Source organism: Neodiprion fabricii, chromosome 6, assembly GCF_021155785.1.
Source record: "Neodiprion fabricii isolate iyNeoFabr1 chromosome 6, iyNeoFabr1.1, whole genome shotgun sequence".
Lineage (NCBI taxonomy): Eukaryota > Metazoa > Arthropoda > Insecta > Hymenoptera > Diprionidae > Neodiprion > Neodiprion fabricii.
The window spans coordinates 28,046,663-28,065,163 of record NC_060244.1 but is presented as its reverse complement, the minus strand read 5'-3'; the positions used below and the strand labels follow the sequence as shown (position 1 = coordinate 28,065,163).

The following is an 18,501-nucleotide window of genomic DNA, read 5'->3' as shown; positions in this document are numbered from 1 at the left end:
CATACTTGTACCCATGTACCTGTATAGAACCTGCACTATATTACGCAATATATAATCGGTTCCATTACGGTCATTCCAGAATGATATCTCATCACACTCTCTCTTTGCGTCGGCTAATTGAGCCGTAATTGTCAGCTATCTCCGCGTCTTCTCATATACCGAATACGTGTACGTGTATATACATATCATTTTATACATATACATTTATATATATATATATATACCTATGGAGTCACACGTGTATCGCGTGCGTTGTCACTTTTCCATGATGATTGACGTACCCGGCTTAAACGAATGATGGATGAAGACGAGCATTCTCTTTTCCACACTCCCCATGGTCCTCCTCAGCTTGCCTAGAACCGGCGCCGCTTCCTGCCCCCCTCCCGCCCCTCTTGCATAGGCATAACGTCTATATTTCTCCGTCTCATAGACAACAGGGCGACGACGACGACGACGATGGAAAGATGATGAGAGAAAAGAAATTAGAGAAGAATTTACAACTGTCATTCACCGACGAGTTCACTAATTAGTAATCAATGCTGCTCTATCGGTTTTGATAATTCTACGGACCGCAATTATAATCGTTATATAAAGATATGTAATTAATCATATGTATATATACATATATACATATATACATATATACACGTATTATATAATGCATACATACGTCTTATCGAGATATTTTTCGACAACGGAAACGCACGCGGTATAGCTAATTGTCAGGTAGTCGATTCATCGAGATTATCAGGTACGTAACGTATGCTAATATGGTACTGATTTTGGATTGAAATTTTATCATACACTCTTGTTGCCTGGTAGTAAAGAATGACGTAAACAAGGTCGGAACTAGGTTCACAAAACCATGCACGAAGAAAATCAACCTCACGTGTACTTAATTCCTCAACCCTACAAACGGAAACTTTCACTTTCGAGTCACCGCCACTTTTATTGTACTCTATAAATTCGTCTTCTTTGTAACAAGCGCATCAGTCTTGTCGTTTTTGTAGGCTAAAATGGCGGTTACGTAGGCAGGGATTGAACCGGGGTGCGTGGGCCAAGGATTAGAGATTCTGGGTCCTTGCAGGACGTGATTCGTCAGGATATACGGTACGGGGAGAAGGCTTTTCGTTCTTCTTCTTCGGTGGTATGAAAAATTGTTTTTATTCCTTACGCTAGCGGTGAGTTTTATCGTTTTATTGCACCGGAAGAAAAGCAAGAACAAGAAGAAGAAGAAGAAGAAGAAGAAGAAGGAGAACCGCCTGTCCTGTTCCTATTTTTTCTCTCAATTCCTCATGTCGATAAAGTAGAGTCTCAATTCAGTTCGAAGCGTCCCAACGACTTATATAAAAAAATTTCTATTCTACCCGGAGGCGATTTCTCGACAAAACGTCATTCGGTCATTTTAGTGCAGCTATAATTACGGCAGTCACCAATTTGCGACAGTCAATATAACACCTTCAGTGACGTTCATACACGGTTGAACGTCGAGACCGGCAAAACTTGACTAAATCGGTATAATAACCTTCGCAATGCTCGCGTACATCCCGACGATCACTTCACGGCTAAAAGAATTTGTGCAAATTTGAAAATGGTAATTTTTTTTTTCGGTGGCACCGCGATATCATCAAGTGCGCGTTAACGATTAGCGTTGAGTATCTGTGTGTAAAGAGAGGAATAAAAAAAAAGAAATTAACTGAAAAAGAAAAAAGAGAGAAAAAAGAAAGAAAACCTAGAGAGGAGAACTCTTCTCACCTGCACCTCTAGCTGCTCAGCTGTTGACGCACCGAGTTATTGAGCGAATAATAATTGGCGAGTTCCATTGATAGGAACGGACGGTGGTCACGTGGTTTGCAACCGCGGTTTCACGTGCGTTAAATACACACACACACACACACGCGCGCACGCACACACACACAGGCACGCACACGTAACACGATTGTATGTAGTACGGATTAATCGGTAGTCGGTAGAGCGGGTGGAATATGGTCGTAAAAATGCATATAACAAGAGGCTGACCACCTGGACAATCATACGGTTATAATATTATAAGAGCGATACGCCGTGTTACAAATATGCACGTATAATACGCGCGAAAACAATCGTATCGGTGAATCGGTTTCGCGTTCTCAAGGCAATAATGTTTTAGCGAAATCTTGACGCCTTGTGCCCTTATCGCCGTTCGTTGTTCCTGCTGTTGCTGTTGCTGTTGCTGGTGGTGCCGATACCGATGCCGATTCTGATGCCGCTATCTTGCAACACCGACGTGTTTCGCCTATCGAAATTTCCACGTACGTTGTTGTACGTACACGCTCACATAAATTAGCGTCTCATTTATCGTGATTGATGTACCCACACAGGTTATCGACACCGATTTTCGAGATTTTTCTACAATTCGTACGATATTTCGAGTCCTGGAGATGGACGTCTCGATGAAGGTCCTTCAATACCTCCCGCAAACTCACAGTAGGTATACTTACCTTACGTTAACGAAAATTGCGTTATACATTTCAACGACCGCTCACGAAGATTCACCAATATATATACTTACTTTACACCCTTTGCACTGCGTTCAATAATCTCGTTTTCAAGGATCTCGAGTCAAGGTTCAACGATCAGAATGATTCGGATCAACTTTACGGTTCCTACGTCGGAAATCGGTTCGTGCAACGTGTTTTAGCGCACCAGAAATGAACCGTGTATTAGGACAATCGTATCTGCAGTTAATTCGAAATAAAAACCTCGAGCTAACCTTCCTGCACGAAATAATATCTCGTCATTGACGATGAGATCCTTGCCGATTTCCCTACCGATTTTCAAACGAACTGTGTTTCATTTTAACTCACGGATCGGCAGAATCGATTGATTCACTCGTCGGCAGTCCACCTCGCTAAATAGTGTCGGTGATCGAGTTCCGGAAACTCCCGATATTGACCGTGGGACACGCCGGGCGGGTTTACGATGTGTAATTTATGCTCCTGTACCGTCATCGTGAAATAATCGGGACGATACGAAAAAAGGCGCACGGCAGTTCGCTTTTCAAATTTACTCGAGTCCAGTAAGAACCGCATTCCCCTGCGGTAAACGCCGTTGACTCCTGAGTGCTCCTCAAACAAGGTAATGTATTTATAGAGAGGGTACCACGCCGTACAGATCCCAACCTTCTCTTCGGCCAACCTCGATCGCGTCTCGTCTCCACTCCTTTCCTCTCCTCTCCACTCTTCTCCTTTACAGGTATCTCAGTCTCACAGGTGACCGCCAAAAACGACGTTAAATCGATTCGGGTTGACGATATTCTGGCTGCGCGAAATTACGCCATGCCGATTTCCTGACTGGCGGTGGACGAAGGTAGAAATCCAACAGCTATTCGCTTGCAGATCAAGGGACAAAAGATTTCAATGATTTTTTTAAAAATTTCATGAAATCTAAATCGATTTCGAAGATATTCGGTGATTTCAAACGATTTCAAGCGATTTTTCGTTGAATTGTTAATTATTTTTGCTCAAGATTTGAAAAATTTCAAGCAACTTTCAACGATTTTAAGAAGTGAACAGCCTCTCTGTAGAAATGCTCTAAAACAAATCTCCAAGTTCATGCGTCAAACGGTGTAATCATCTGTGCAGAGATTTTTATAAAAAATCAATTAATCACACTAAAACAACAATTTTCCAAAGTATATATATCGATAAACAATAACGAATCGTCAAGTCGTTGAATTGTACTTATATATATATACGATATATAATTTGATAACTATCTCGATGACGTTGAAAAACGGAAGGATTTCCGGACTAATCCGACATTTGCACATTAGTCCCAATCAAGCTGCGAATCGCACAATGTACGCAATCGGTTCTTAAACGTCCTTCGGAAAGTAGTTCTCCGGTCTGATTTCCGCGTCCTGTACGTATACGTCGACGGCATTTCCATACAAACACAAGTATCGAATTTCACCACGTACGTGCGTCGATGCAGGTTATACTAATCATCTAGGCGATTGTTGCAGCCTTGATTCTCGGCTCGTCTTGCAGGGTTTTCCGAGCCATGTGTCGGCGGTGGTTTATGCCCGCGATTATACCGCATCGACCGGTTCTCTCGATTACTTGCGTTTTATACACACTGTGCACGCGTTGTTTCATCGCGATAAATATCGCGGGTAAACCGCGCAGCCACCCCCGCCGATTACCTAATCGCGACAGCTTCGCTGTACCGATGCTTGTTTCACGATCGTTCGCTTAGAATATCTCTATAAATAATCCTTTGAAAACAAACAAACAAACAAACAAACAAACACATGTAGGTATATACGACATGTGTATATTTTAAAGAAGAAGATAAAAAAGAACCGTATAATCGCGATGCCGATGCTGTTGCGCGCGTGCTCTAAACGATTATGCAAACATCGAGACTCTCCTCCGTCGTCTCTACTAGTTGCGCGAGTGGCAATTTATGCAAATCATTCGACACCGGCATATGGCTGCGAGTGATGCACGCGTGCTGCTCCTCCGCATACCTACATCCAGAGTTCCCGAAAAAATTTTTACGGACCGGAGCGATCGGTCCGATTAAAAAGATCCTTTCTTTCCTCAGAGAGACTGTGCTATCGGTATCGGTATAAGGTAATTAACTTGAAGGATGATTTTTATTCTCATTATCTTTCGAAGACAATCACACTTGAAGATCCAAAATCGAAATCGAAGCTGTAGCGATCGTCTATCCGAAAATTTTACAACATTATTCTACTCCCGTTCGTTGCTAAACGAGGGTTTTCAAACAACGTAACTCTGCGTATACGTGTTAAAACACGATAACAGATATACGCGTAATTCGTTTTATTTATTTTCTCCCGAAGCTGTAACGCGCCGCGCCGCACAAACTTCAGAGGAAAAGTTTTACCAGCGTACGTATAAGACATGCGATGCAGGCGACGCCCCCGTTGTAAATTACATTTGCGGGAGGTAAGGCGAACGAACGCGAAGGAGAGTTAAAGGAAAGACGATGCGGCGCGGCGGCGCTATCGGTTCAAGAAGTTATGCCCACCTCACGAATAACTCCTCAAGTCCTTACGCAGGCAAGGCAGCAGCCGGCGTCTGCATCCTGCAGCTTTCGAAAGAACGAGCTGGAGAACCAGAAACGCGCAGCGGGTCATGCGCTGGGTGTTCACTCCTCGTTCAGTTGTCATCCGAACTTTTTTGCGGGAAATATATGCATATCGTGGAATTTGATATCCGAGAGGAGTCTGCGCGAAACTTGATCCCCGAACCATCGAAATTCCGCAGGCTATTAATAGCGCTGCGAATTAGAAGTAGACGTGGATTTTTACAGCGTTAAAGTTATTTATTTACTTATTTTTTTTTTGTTTTTTCAAACACACAATTTCATTCTGTAAGAGGATGTTTACGATTTTCGAACAATGTATTCAAACTACGGCATGCGTGCGTCAGAAGTGAACATACTTCCTCAAACATGGGTTTTCCTGTACGAGGAATACAAAATATTTTGCAAGATTCCGAAATCTGTACAGCCAATCTTTATTCGTCGCGGAAATTTTTTTTGCCTCTGGATATGCAATAATTTATTCGTAAGAAATAGTCTTTGCGCAGACAGAAATGCCGCAGGAAGTGGAAAGGCCGTCGCAATTGCCTCTAAATACCTGGTCCCCTCTTTCCGCTTCTTCTTTCCATCTTCTTTCAATTTAACTCTGCAACTTACTTTACAAGTTGTTTATTTGTACGATGTACCTACATACACACGTGCGTGCGTGCCTTTAGCTGTGTTGTACAAGCGTGATTACCTGCAGCAGCATTAACGCGGGACCCTCAACTAATTAAGAGCTCAAGCTAATTCAATTATAATTTATACCTTCGAACTCGCCGCCGCCGCTGCCGTCCTCGTCGTCTTCGTCTTCGTCGTCGTCGTTCTTCGGGTTTTCACTTAAACCGAGTTGCCGCAATCAATTACACCCCTAAACGCCGCCATGCCTCTTGTTCTTTCCATCAGGTGTAATTTATAACAATTAGCCAGTTTTGGGGTTTCGGTGATTTTTGCTGCCTCTCTTTATCTCTCAACCCTACTTCTCACGTGCACCGAGATTGAAACGTCCCTCGTTATTTGTTTTGACTGCCCGCCGCTCCGCCCATTCACCTTTTTCTCAGCCTTGCGTATAGTTATTTTATATTTTTAACGTTTTTTTTTTACACTCGAGTTACGATTTTTTTTTTCCTTCCTTGTAATTCTTCTTTTTCATACACGGCGGCATATCTCGCTTCTTCTTCTTCTTCTTTTCGATCCTTGCTGCGACAGCCAGCACATTCTTTACCTCTTGTTACACATTCTCGTTGTCGACGTTCTCTTACCGCTCGCCGCAGTATTTTTCCCCTTTTTCTCTTGTCTTTACGATTTACTTTCTTCCTGTTTCTTGCATTTATTTCTCTATACGTGTCTCAGTCTCCTTCTTCTTCTTCTCCTTCTTCCTCTTTTTCCCACTTGGTTTATATACTCTAAGCTGAGAGGTGCTGCAGCGTGTCTGATCTGTGTGTGGATCATGGAAGATGCTTGTACGGCTAGAAACGGGCACTCGCCTTTTTCCACCGCTCTCACCGTCCTCCTCATCCAGTTCTTCTTTATACACGGTATATATACAGGTACCAAACACCTGTTACAGCTGTGACCAACGTCGTAATTGGCCTTTGAGTGCCTCCTTCGGGCGAAAAGCTTTCCTCCGATTCAACCCTTGAACGCCGCACTGCCGCAAGCAGTCTCTGAAGGGTCGTGAAACGCTTCGTGTTATATTTTTTCTTGTTTTCGCGCAACGCCGTCTCCCTTATATATGTACACTGAAAAAACAACATTCGAATCCATGCTCCGCAATACTAATTGATTATAAAAATGTTTATTTTACGCTCCGTCGTTTTCTCACATTATTTTGAATTCCTTGCCTCGATTTGTGCCGATGTCGCGAATCTCGGAATCGCTGTACATACATGTTATATTATACCTATACCTACATCAGCCGCGTGCTTCGGATGCCAATTTTTATGCACGTTGAACCGTATATATATATATAGGTATGTATGTGTATAGGTATGTACATTGCCTTCGATTCAGCATTCCTTGCGCATTCGTAAGAAGGAATTATATGTATACATTTAACTGGAGTTACCACTGTAGGTATGCAATTAATGCGATATCGATCAATAAATTCTCGTACGGAAGCTTCGGCTGCTGAGGAATCAGCTGTGATTTATTTCTCGATTCCTCACCGCGCTGCCTCGATTCTCGTATCATCAAAGTTTCTTTTTTTTTTTTTTTTTTACTACGTTTTATCGCAGTTAGATACCTATCCACATTTATTGCAATCGTTCAACGGAAACTCAGAACCACTCGATGCGTTCTCATCATTGTACAACATTGGTGCGTCACAATCCATTCGCGTTTCGTATTTTATTCATTTTTTTTTTCACACAGCACGCCGGCGTTGCTTAAAAACTTTGTATCATAACTTCTTGACGAAATCGCGAAACGAACTAATGAGAAGAGAACAAACAAATAAAACAAAAATTGAAAAAAAAAAAAAATTGAGAAACGAACGATCGACAATGCCGCTAATTGTGCCCGCGTATACAACGTAAGAATAGAGTTTTGTGGGATTGACGCAATGCAAGACGCACACTTCGCGTATACACTCCGGTACATCTGTAAAGTAGCACATGCATGGCTAAAAGAGATACCGATGTGCGCGCTGATGCTGTTGCAGCGGAGAAAAACCTTGACGTGAAATTATGATTATGATGTATTATTATCGAGGTGAAGAGCGAAATACTTGTCTACGTCTTCCACGCAACACACACACACACGAACACACGCACACACACGGTCAGACGTAGAAACACTGCAGACGTCGACGACGAAGATGAGGCGGAGATGATATGTAATCCGCGGGGAATAATTTGACGTCAACGAATCCGAGCGGCGCGGCGATGAAGGAGAGGAGAGAGAAAAGAAGAAGCGGCTCTGTTTGTCAAATACAATAGGCTTGTATTAAATATATGCTAATTGGTCGAAAATATTTTGCGTGTCTCGATGTCTAGTTTGTTTGCTAATGTAACCCGAGACCGACGACCACCACTCATGTATGCCTAATCTCTTGCTTATAATTTATCACGCGTCAACTGCCGCCTCCTTCTCCTCCTCCTCCTCCTTCGTTCGCGCGTGCGCAGACGAATTCTTTTTCTTCTGATTTTCATAAATTTTATGCTTCTCATTAACTCGTTTCTTTGTTGTTTTTTGTTTTTTCCCCCAGCTAATTGTTTTTTCATTAAGCTGCAAAAATATTCTCTCACTTCTCCTCCGCGTGCATATCGAGCCTCTCGCAGATCTCTTTGTGGTTACTTGCGCACGTTGCGAAAAATGTATACGTATACCTAACTCGAAACTGTAATGCACTTCATACGATCACTTCGGTCAGCGCGTTGCGTTGCGTTTGCGAAAATTGATCCTTCGTCCATGGTCACCGCGGATTCGTGATCCGTTGTTTCACCGGCACTTTATATGTACATCTGTAACCGATGTATGGGTGCATATCGTAGTCGTCGTAGTCTTCGATGGAGGATGATGACGAGAGGATCGTAAACAAATCTCGGGCATTTGTACTTGCTGTCAGAATGATGGCCACTCGAATCTCGGGACGATGCAAATTTTACCCGAAACGCGGATGTTTAATTCATACATTCGCGGCCACGCCAGGAATTTTCGAACCTTCTGTAGCGTCGTTTGTGGCTGCAAAACTGCAATGTGCGCGTGAATGTTGAATGTGAAAACTGACTGGAAAATGTACAAGGCGACGCTATGCTCCTGATCCGTTTTACGATTTGGTATTCGGTAAGAAAGTTTACCTTGTTTTTTCTTTTTCAAATTTTACTTGAGGTTTATGGTATGATACAAATTTGAATTAAATAAATATTTTGTTCTCTCGGTTTTTTTTTTTTTTTTTTATCAGTGGTAGTAAATTTTCATCAGTATTTAAACTGACGTACGATCGTATAATAATTTTATAGACTCCCGTGTATTAATACGATTTGAATAGATATAAAAGTGTAGAGTTGCTTACGGATATCCTGGTATTTCATCGAATGGCGATAATTAAGTTTTTTTAACAGTTTTGTTTCTGCTCGTATACACTTGCGGAGAACTTGAGATGGAAGAATGGCGACTTAGGCGCTGGCGTTATCTCGGCTTGATTGAGGATTCAAGATTTGTTTTTGTAATATACATATATAAGGATAATATCCAAGCCGCCTGCTCAGCATCGCGGGTGGTCCAAGTAGTTTCGGAACTTGAAGCGTTAATAATCATAATCGGAGAAAACTATTAGACACGAGATTGTCTCTTTAAACATTTTGTTGATCATTTAATAGCTCTTTTTAATACCCATCTCGTTATGGGAAGACTGACGAACCCGTACCCCGTGCCATGCACCACGCGCACGGCAATTAATAATAAAACGAGAAAATTATTACAGTAAAACGAAATTAATCGACGCGAGGCATGCTATCGCAAGGAGGATACAGTATGATGAGTGGTGATTTCGTTGCTGGGTTTATATCTACATGGTATATAGAAATATAAAAATATGTCCACACGCGTCTCGTGTCTGTGCATAAACCAGTATTTTTATTTTATTTTTTTTATTTTTTTTGTGTGTGTGTGTGTGTGTTTTTTTTTTCTCTCTTATAAAATTCCAGAATTTTGTGTATGCCGGAAGAGGGGGCCACTAAAATATTGCGAAATAATTAAAAGACACTTAATTTAAACCGTTGAATAATTATACCTACATATTTTCTGGGATTATATATGTACGTATAGATAGCATCGATTAAGTAAATCTCAACGTCGTCGATATGCTTCGTCTGTTTGTACGCTTAATTGTTATATCTAAAAAAAAACAATAACCTCAATAATAACCTAAAATGATAGTCACGTGTAAGTGTGCCACATGCCTACGTAGTAAACGTTATGTATGAGGATGTAGGATGTAGTGTACCTTGTCACCTTGAAAATTTAAATTTTATTTACAAAATGAATTCTTGGCGCCGCCGGCACGTGACGTGCTAAAACGCGACTGAAAGAGACTTTTGCGTGATTCCCCTCCTTTCCCCTGGTATTCATTATACGCCTGTCTGTCATCAGCGCACAGCGCACGTGTCAACGAATTAATTTTTGAACCGCCTACGCGAACTCGAAAGGCTGTATATTATTTCACTTTACCTATTTCTTATTATTCTTCTTTTTCGTTTTACTTTTTTTTTTCCTTGTATTCTTTAATTTTTTCTCTTTTCTACTCACCTGTTTGTCTTCTTAAGTGATCCCTCTCATCATGTTCCTCTTTATCATTCTCCACCAATCGCTACGCCTGACAGCTTGCAACACATCGTACAAACAATTTCGTCCCGGAAATCAACCGTGGTTACAAGGATCGCTCTCGTCCAAGTTGCGACGATATTTTTTCCGTCCACATTTTGTTTTCCGAACTGACGTTTTAAGTCTGCAATCGGATAAAAACTTGCCAATATCATCAATCCTAAGGTGACATTATTTTTCCGAGTCTCGCAATTGCTCTTACTTTGCCAAAACTTGAAAATAGTAATTAAAAAAGGAAATTAGTTAAGAATGCGATCACTAATTTCGTTAAAAATGATTGCTAACATGTGAATTCCCCGTGAATTTAATTAGCCATTTACGAAAATCCGAATCGTCGAACGTCGCTGGTGAACGGGTTGCCCAAATGATGGGGAAAAAAAAAACAAAATTCAGCAAAACGTGAACAAATCAGCATTGAGGAATAACGAATGCATGGTTAGGCACAATTAGCGCCGGAATCAATCGCCGTTTTCTCGGTCGGTTCGGTCGGTCATCAATATACATAATCGAGGGGCCATTAGCACGCTCCGTTAACGGCCACCCGTCCGCGTCCACAGAGCAGGCCCAGATTCGCGTTAGCGCTGAGCAGCGTGCGCGCAAATTGCAACTGCAATACCTACGCGCAGGGAGAGCGCAGCGCGAGGTGCAGTTAGCCAGCTGAGTTGTTTTGGATGTAATTAGCGAGTTGAGCGTGAGTTGCCGGAGTGAGTAATGATTCGCGTAAGCGCAGCCCGCGTGTCCGTCAGCGGTCATCTAGGTGGCTAGGAAGGCCGGAGTCAGTAAGTCAGTCGTTTGCCGGTTGCGGAGGAGGAAACTTGAGCCTCCGCCTCTCGTTCCGCACTCTGAACAACTCCGAACGCGGCCCTGGATCCCGGTTTCGATCGCGCGGATTAACCCATGCGAAACCGTCTCCAATCGTGATACAGATTGCTGCTAATTGCCGGCGATATATACCCAACGGGGAGTACAGGTATAATTATAATCTTGCCTCCGTGTAATGGGCGCCTAGCCTGACTCCCCGGACTCACCGCGACGTTTAATAATTCCTGCGTCAGCCAAGCCCGCACACGAGCAGATCCGACAGCTTATACTGGCTCAACGAATGCACAGGATCCCTTCGTCGTCCGCCTGATGGCGAGTACCTATTTATTTGAGAAAAGTTGGCGCTAGTCGTCGGTTGGGTAATTTATGTGTACCTAGTTACCGATGTGCGACTCGTTTCTCGGTTTTCTTTTTTTTTTTTTTAAATTTTTTTGTTTTTTTTTTTGCAACGTACGTGCCATTTTGAAAGATGGTTATCTCTGCACAGCTTCTGGGTCTACGTGTTTGATCATCGTTTTATAAAGAGAATGACGGTGATGATCGTTAACTAGTTTTTTGTCAACACCTAGTTGTGGAATTTATGCTATGCAACGTTTCCTGCTGAAGGTGAAAAATTATAGAATACTACGAAGTACGTATACAGATAGTGGTAAGATTGTTGCTAAATAGCGGAACAAACCCCGGGGGTGATAACTAGGACACCGAGTCCATTCTTCCTAGTGAGATACTATCTCGGGAGACGCGGCGTAACGTATTATTTATTATCCTGCCGTTGCATATAATATGATTCATTCTTCGGTGTGCGTAGGTAGGTAAGTAACCTAACTTGTCCGCTTATTTCTGATCTTCCTTTTATCCTTTCAGCTTCAATGTTGCATCCTGTTTGCTGGACTGGCCTTGTATTCCTTCTTCTTGCGTTCGTGGTTATTAACCCATTGGCGGTATCGATCGGTCTATCGATCGTTTGTAAGTGGCCGTTAATAGACGAGGTTGGCAACCCCCGTTCGTTTTGTAAAGAGAACTGAATCAAACAGCACCTGGCGGTACACTTGACGACCGGCTGCAAGCGCTTGACGACCCTTTACGCGATCAATTTAGTATTGCAGAGGATGAAGTTTTCAGTTGACACCTTCTCTTATCTTCCTACCGCAAGTAAATATCAATGCAACTGCTACGCCGTACGCTCGCAACAACGGACATTGGGAAATAGTAGTGCGGTTTTCCATTCATTGACGGGGAATGTTTCGCTGTGGTAAAAACCGCAGAAATGCGCGAAAAAGTCGGATGGAAAAAGGGGGCAATTTTTGTTATCAATCTATAACCGATGCTTATCGGGTTCGTCGGTCTCCGGCGATGCAGGTTTGACCACGGGCGAAAGGCTGGTTCGCAGGTTACTGGCACCAATTAGCAATAAACGTATCTTATTTAATTAACCAGTCCGACTCGTATTAAGCGCTCTCCATTATTGCCATGCAGCATTCGCTCCGGAATGGAATTTCTTTTTCTTCAGAGCGGTTGGTTAATTGGGCTCGCCAAAGTATCGCGGCAACGGCGTGAGAGGTAGCCGACATCATATGCGCCTGTATATCCACCTACGTCCTCCATCAGCTGGCCTGTATATCCACCTACGTCCTCCATCAGCTGATCCATTCCATGGGTCCAATCGTCGCGAACTATGAAACTGAAGCTAGCAGTCAGAGCTAGCAGCCAAATCTGATGAGTTTCTTGCAAATTGAAAAATGGAGTTCAGTCGTGTCCTCATAATTCTACAATAGTATCGGGGGTTCAAGGTATTTCATAAAATTTTAATTTACAAACGTCACTATCTTATTCGAACGAGCCCTGTTTTTCGTTACTTAGCTGCAGCATTTCGAAAAGAGACGACGATTTATCGTAATTTGTTCAAATTTGGAAGGAAACTAATTCGAGTGGATACCAAACCAGGTGCACACCTTCCGCTAAGTGCGATTTGTCAGATCAATGTGAAACCTGTCGTCTTCCCATTCTTGATGAGAAGAGGAGAGTTATGATCGTCAAAAGTCCGGTGACGCGACGTTTTCTCGAGTAGAATCGAGTCTTCAGGTGTCTCTGTCAGGCGCGCCGTCAGTCTGAAAGCTTCGAGCGCCGCGTAGGTTTGTTTGACAGACGCTCATTGTGGACCTACACACATGGCGTCTTGTCACGGTCGCACGCACGAGCGAGGATTCGATGGAAGGCGAGGCTGTGAGCACGGCAAGACGACCACGACGACGACGCGACTCGTATAAGCCGAGTGTGATCCCATTCGCCACGCAAGCCCGAGACTCAAAGGGAGAGCCGCCGACGAGGTGGTGCATTGCCTGCCTCCAGTCGGATCAAGACGAGTGACACTCGAGACCGGAAACGGGCAGGAAAACGGACGGAGAAACCCGTGAAGCAAAATATTTACCTGCCATTCGATGCCCGGAGGTAAGCCACGGGGCCGCGGACCCTCATGGTCTGTATGGTCGACCATGGTGAACTTCGAGGTTCACTGCACCGTAAGAGAAAATCTACACCTCATACATTATTTAAGGCATGAAGGACCACGTGAGACAGTGAGGAATACTGCTGGTTTAGAGGTTCCAGAGATCACAATTTTGGAAGTGTTTCCCGGAATTTATACAGAGCTTTGCATGTATCGAAAAAATATCGATCATCGTGCAATTTTAGTGGCAGAGTTACAGCGTTAGCAATTCTGAACGTGATAGTGATAATCGAAAGAATCGATCACTGAACGGTCCCATTTTTTTCTTTATTTTTTTCATCCGGTAACTTGTCAATGTTGGTTATTGAGACGTTTCGATCGTGTGTTCACGTATACTCGTATCACGGTGAAATGACCAGTAGTAGCGTTGGTATCGAAATGATGTACCGCATGATGTAGTTTACTGGTACAGATACGAAGCAATGAAGAAGAAGGGGCGGATCATATAGGAATACACGGTTGTCCAGGTATGTAATGAGCATCGCGACATGTTGACAGAGTGGTAAATCATGCAGGTTTGGTTCGGTTCGGTATATGCAGGAGGGAAATACTGTTTGCTTAACCCAGAAAACGGTCAGAGCTGAGCTGATAGCTCAACTTTGAGGGCTCGTGAACGTAGCTGTGCAGCGAGGAGAGGACTGACTGCAGCTTATCGTCATCTCGGTAGTAGTTACGCCGCTATTCGTGTACGTATAAATACGAACAAATCGTCGCCGGCTTCTCAAACATCTCCTACCCACAACTCCTACACGCGTGGACGTATCTGCGTGGGCAGTGAATGTACGCGCGTTTTCGTTATTACTCCACTTACTTCCTCCTTTCCCATTACGTGGATAGACCGGGATAATACAAAAGTCTCCTACGGTAGCTTGGATGATGAGAGTGTCTGGAAAACGGACATTCGCGAGTCCATGCTCAATTCTGGCCGATCAATCGACCTCGCGAGGTTAAGTGGATGAGAGACGGATTAGGTGTTTTTAGGAAGCGCCATGAGTACGGGCTCTTCGGATGATCGATTCGCATCCGCGGGTCTCGGACATCGGGTTGCTCATCAGGGTTGCCCTAGAAGTGCAGCGGCACTTTAGAGGGCTCGCTGCGACGCCGGTCGGTTTCGGGTGACCACCGTGGTTTCAACAACCCGACTCGCCGTGAGTCATAACTGGGTTTCTGGTTCTCAATGTTAAATCTCGGATCTTTGAAAGCTCCTCCGATTAGGCGCTCTGTACGCCAGTCTTTGGCCCCTGGGACCGACGAATTCCCAGACAAATTATACCGGTACCCACGCGGTCTACTCCTTGCGCTATCGGCGCCCAAAATGAATTCCTAAAACTCAATTAACCGCAGCTGTTCAAAAGTGCATTAAATAAATAAGAGCTAGGCGTAATGAATCCTCGAACCCCGAAGATCGGCTTTTCTGTCATTATACCGACCAGTTCCCGTTGCGCGTGTCTGCCAACGCGATATCCTGCTTAAAAGGTCCCGGCCATCCAACCCTTTTAAGTAGTTGGATTTAAGTAAAACGCCAGGAATGCTCGACGAGCAAAGTATACAGGGTGACGCATTATCAAACTTTTCCTTTAACCCCGTCTCAATCTTAATCTGTTAAAATTCTACTTCGGTTTCCATTTCCTAACTTATCATCGATTCGTTCTTGGCTTTAGAATCCACCTCTTTAGAAGAAGTTGAAAGGTAAGAGAGAATGTAGGTGAATTAATCGACCATGAACGTCCCCATCCGATGAATGGAGTTCCGTTCTTCGCCGCAAGGTCTAGATACGCCGTGACACTCCGGGCGCTTTGTTCCCTGACTGCAGACCATGGTTTATTTCTACAGAACAACAGAACGGATCGATCCTCCGCCGCATTGACGTTACGCCACGCGTGGTATATTACCTTATACACTGGTTGCATCACGAGACAGCGTAAGAAAATGGCGCGGACCACAACAGCGGTGTGGATCGATTCCTTGGCGTAGAGCCTCGGAATGACTCACCTCGGCTTGAGGATGGAAAAGGGTTGAAAATTTGACAGACGCTGTTGTGGTGGAAGTTTATCGTGCTGTCTCGTGTCAATCGAATCGTTGACATCATCTCGGAACACGTAAGTCAGGTCGGTGGTATAAGAAGAAGAGGATCGGTAGAGGAACGAAGGAAAGAGAAGAGAATGGAAAAGTGAAGCAAAGTAAAGTCGTCGTCTACGAGATTATCACTAAATGGTGTCCGCGCGGCGCCAATCGCATCGAGTTCGTCTCACTCGCCCCGAGGCTCCCTCTCTTATTTTCTCGCTTTCTCACGCACCGTCGTGACGTCAAAGTCGATGTCGGTCCTCCGCATAAAAACGTACAACGCGCACCTCGGCCATGGTTTCGAACAAAAGACCCCGTGGACGTTGCACGGTTAAACGTTCCTGTCGCGGAGTGACATCTGCACGGGGTGATGTAGCGGCAATTTGTCTTGGTTCGCTTCCCGTTCGAAGCTGTGCTGCTGCACAGTCCGTGGATTTGTTTGTATGAAAGAACTCGGGGCGTTTGACTGTGGCAGTTTCGAGAAATTACTCCAAGGAAAATTTAAACCTGTTTAAGTGGTCCCCTGATTTACAGGCGTAAACAAAAAAGTGGTAGGAAAGCAATAAAGGAGAAAATAAGAAACCTCGGGATGCACACCGAGGGGAGATAATGCATCTTCCATTGTTTGGCCGACGGATCACGTACCACCTTCGTTAGCGTCTGCATTATTCCCTAACCGGAGAGATCGAGTGAACCGAAAGAAAGGAAAAAGGATCAAGAGAACAGGGAAATGTATACGCTCTTTCATTCCGATTCATCCCTCTTTCTTCCTCTTTCACGTATACTAAACCACCGGGAGAATATCCGAGAGAGGGGACGTTTTGTTTCACCGACTCTCTTGTGGCCGATCTTCGCCTCGGCCCATCCGTCCCGCTATTTGTTGTTCGAACCTAATCTCTAATGGCCTCTATGGGTATTTAAATACCCATAGCTCTGGCCCACCCACCGTCACGTGTCTCATACAGCATCCTCGGGGCTGCATCGTCTGATCGTGAGCTCACTCTTGATGTAGCTACAGAAAACAATCCACTAAAGCTCCTCAAGGATAAGGAAGAACAGGATATAACGACAGAGAAAAGAACCGGTGTTGATAAAAATAAAAATTCCGCCCACCGCTCTAGTCCAGTTGTCAATGAATGGAATGAAATGTGACACCGTTCTTCAGACGAGTGGTTAAGTTGTTCCGCTTTAAGCTACCGCTGCTTAAGGACACGCGAATGGAACGAAGAGTTCATTTCGATAATCAAGTCCCGCGGCTGAAGTGTTTTGAAGTACGAGTCGTTCCGGCGAACCAGTGCGTCATCGATCCCCGTTCGATCCTCCCCGCAGTGTTTCCATTCTCTTATAGTTCCGTTGCACCCGTTTTTCCCTCTGCTGCAATTCCGCCGCGACGGCCGTCCGGACGTCGGGACTTCTTGTTCTTCCTCGTTCAAAAAACGTGACGCCGATTTACCCGTTTTCCCAAGTGCTAGGTACGCATGCACCACCACCGACGTATGTATACAACGTGCATACAATGTACCTACTACGTGCGCGTTCGTTGCAACGCGCTACGCTTGTGATCCGACGCCTCCAACGCTGCTCGCACTTTCAATCCCCCCTAACTCCACCGATAAGTCGACGACCGAGAAGCGGAGAGTCACACGAGCAAACTTACTCCACGTACCCAACCGCGTTCACCTCTTATCGTCCGTTACCCCCCGATCGTGATTGATGTTACCATTTTTATGCGCATGCACCTTTTCTCATTGCGTATCCGTAGTACGCGGCTCAATGTGCGGGGTCGAAAGCCATCTGAAAGGTATTGGACTTGAACGTTTCCTCGTTATACCACTTCAGGAAAGGCTGTTTCTACATCGGGGATCATTGGTGCGACTCGACGAGTAACAGCTGTTTTCAATTCTGTGATTGGGCACAAATAACTGTCATCAAACAATCTTTGAAACCATCGTAACTCGGACAGTCGAATCCAAAATCACCCAACTGACTCTCGTTAAACTTTTAGCCAAATAAAGATCCAGCCGAAAGGCTTAGGTATAAAATGGACTGTCGTAAGAAGGAGAGGAAGAGGGGCGAAATCGACGGCGCAGCGGGCCGTGTGTGAATCGCAATAATTTGGCGCTCTGACGTCCGTGAAAATAGACGATTGAGACGGACCCGATTCGAGACGGTCGTTAGTGAGCGTTTAGGCAGCTTAGTGGGTCGATGCGAAATCGGGGCAATTACACGCCGTTGGTTGTATGCCGGAGTCACCCCTGTCTCCCCTGTTTCCCCTTCTCTATTTCGTTCCTCGTCGCACTCTGTACGTGTATCCAGGTCGTTTCTAGGTCTTTCTTTTCATCGTCCTGTGAGGGGATCCACCGGTGTAGAGGGAGGCGGTTGCGGGAATTGGGCGGGTTGGGGGGAAAATCTATTGAGCAAGGGTGATTTGTCGCGATTTGTTCTGCCTGTTTGGGAAACATTTGGGGGTTGGCGACGATGCCCGACTATGGTGATGACGATGGTTATTCCGACGGGCTTTGTGGTGTTCCAGGTGATTCAGCCCCCTCTCTGCGGAGAGAAAAAGAGGGAGAAGGAGGGACGGAGCGAGCGGGCAGCACGCGGCCGAGAATCGATTGCGGCTCGTGTCGCCTCCGCACAATGGTAGTAAATTTTGCGGTTTTCAATTCCCTGAATGGAGACGTTACGAC

General features: G+C 44.6%; 1 protein-coding gene and 1 long non-coding RNA gene across 5 annotated transcripts in view; one reads left to right on the top strand and one right to left on the bottom strand.

The window, feature by feature from the left end:
• Positions 1–18,501, bottom strand: part of LOC124184675 — a 79,797-nt gene that overhangs the window by 24,647 nt on the left and 36,649 nt on the right. The gene's annotated exons all lie outside the window — the stretch shown is intronic.
• The window catches only part of LOC124184674 (fibroblast growth factor 17-like), a 98,443-nt gene that overhangs the window by 67,312 nt on the left and 12,630 nt on the right, over positions 1–18,501 (top strand). The window lies entirely within an intron of this gene.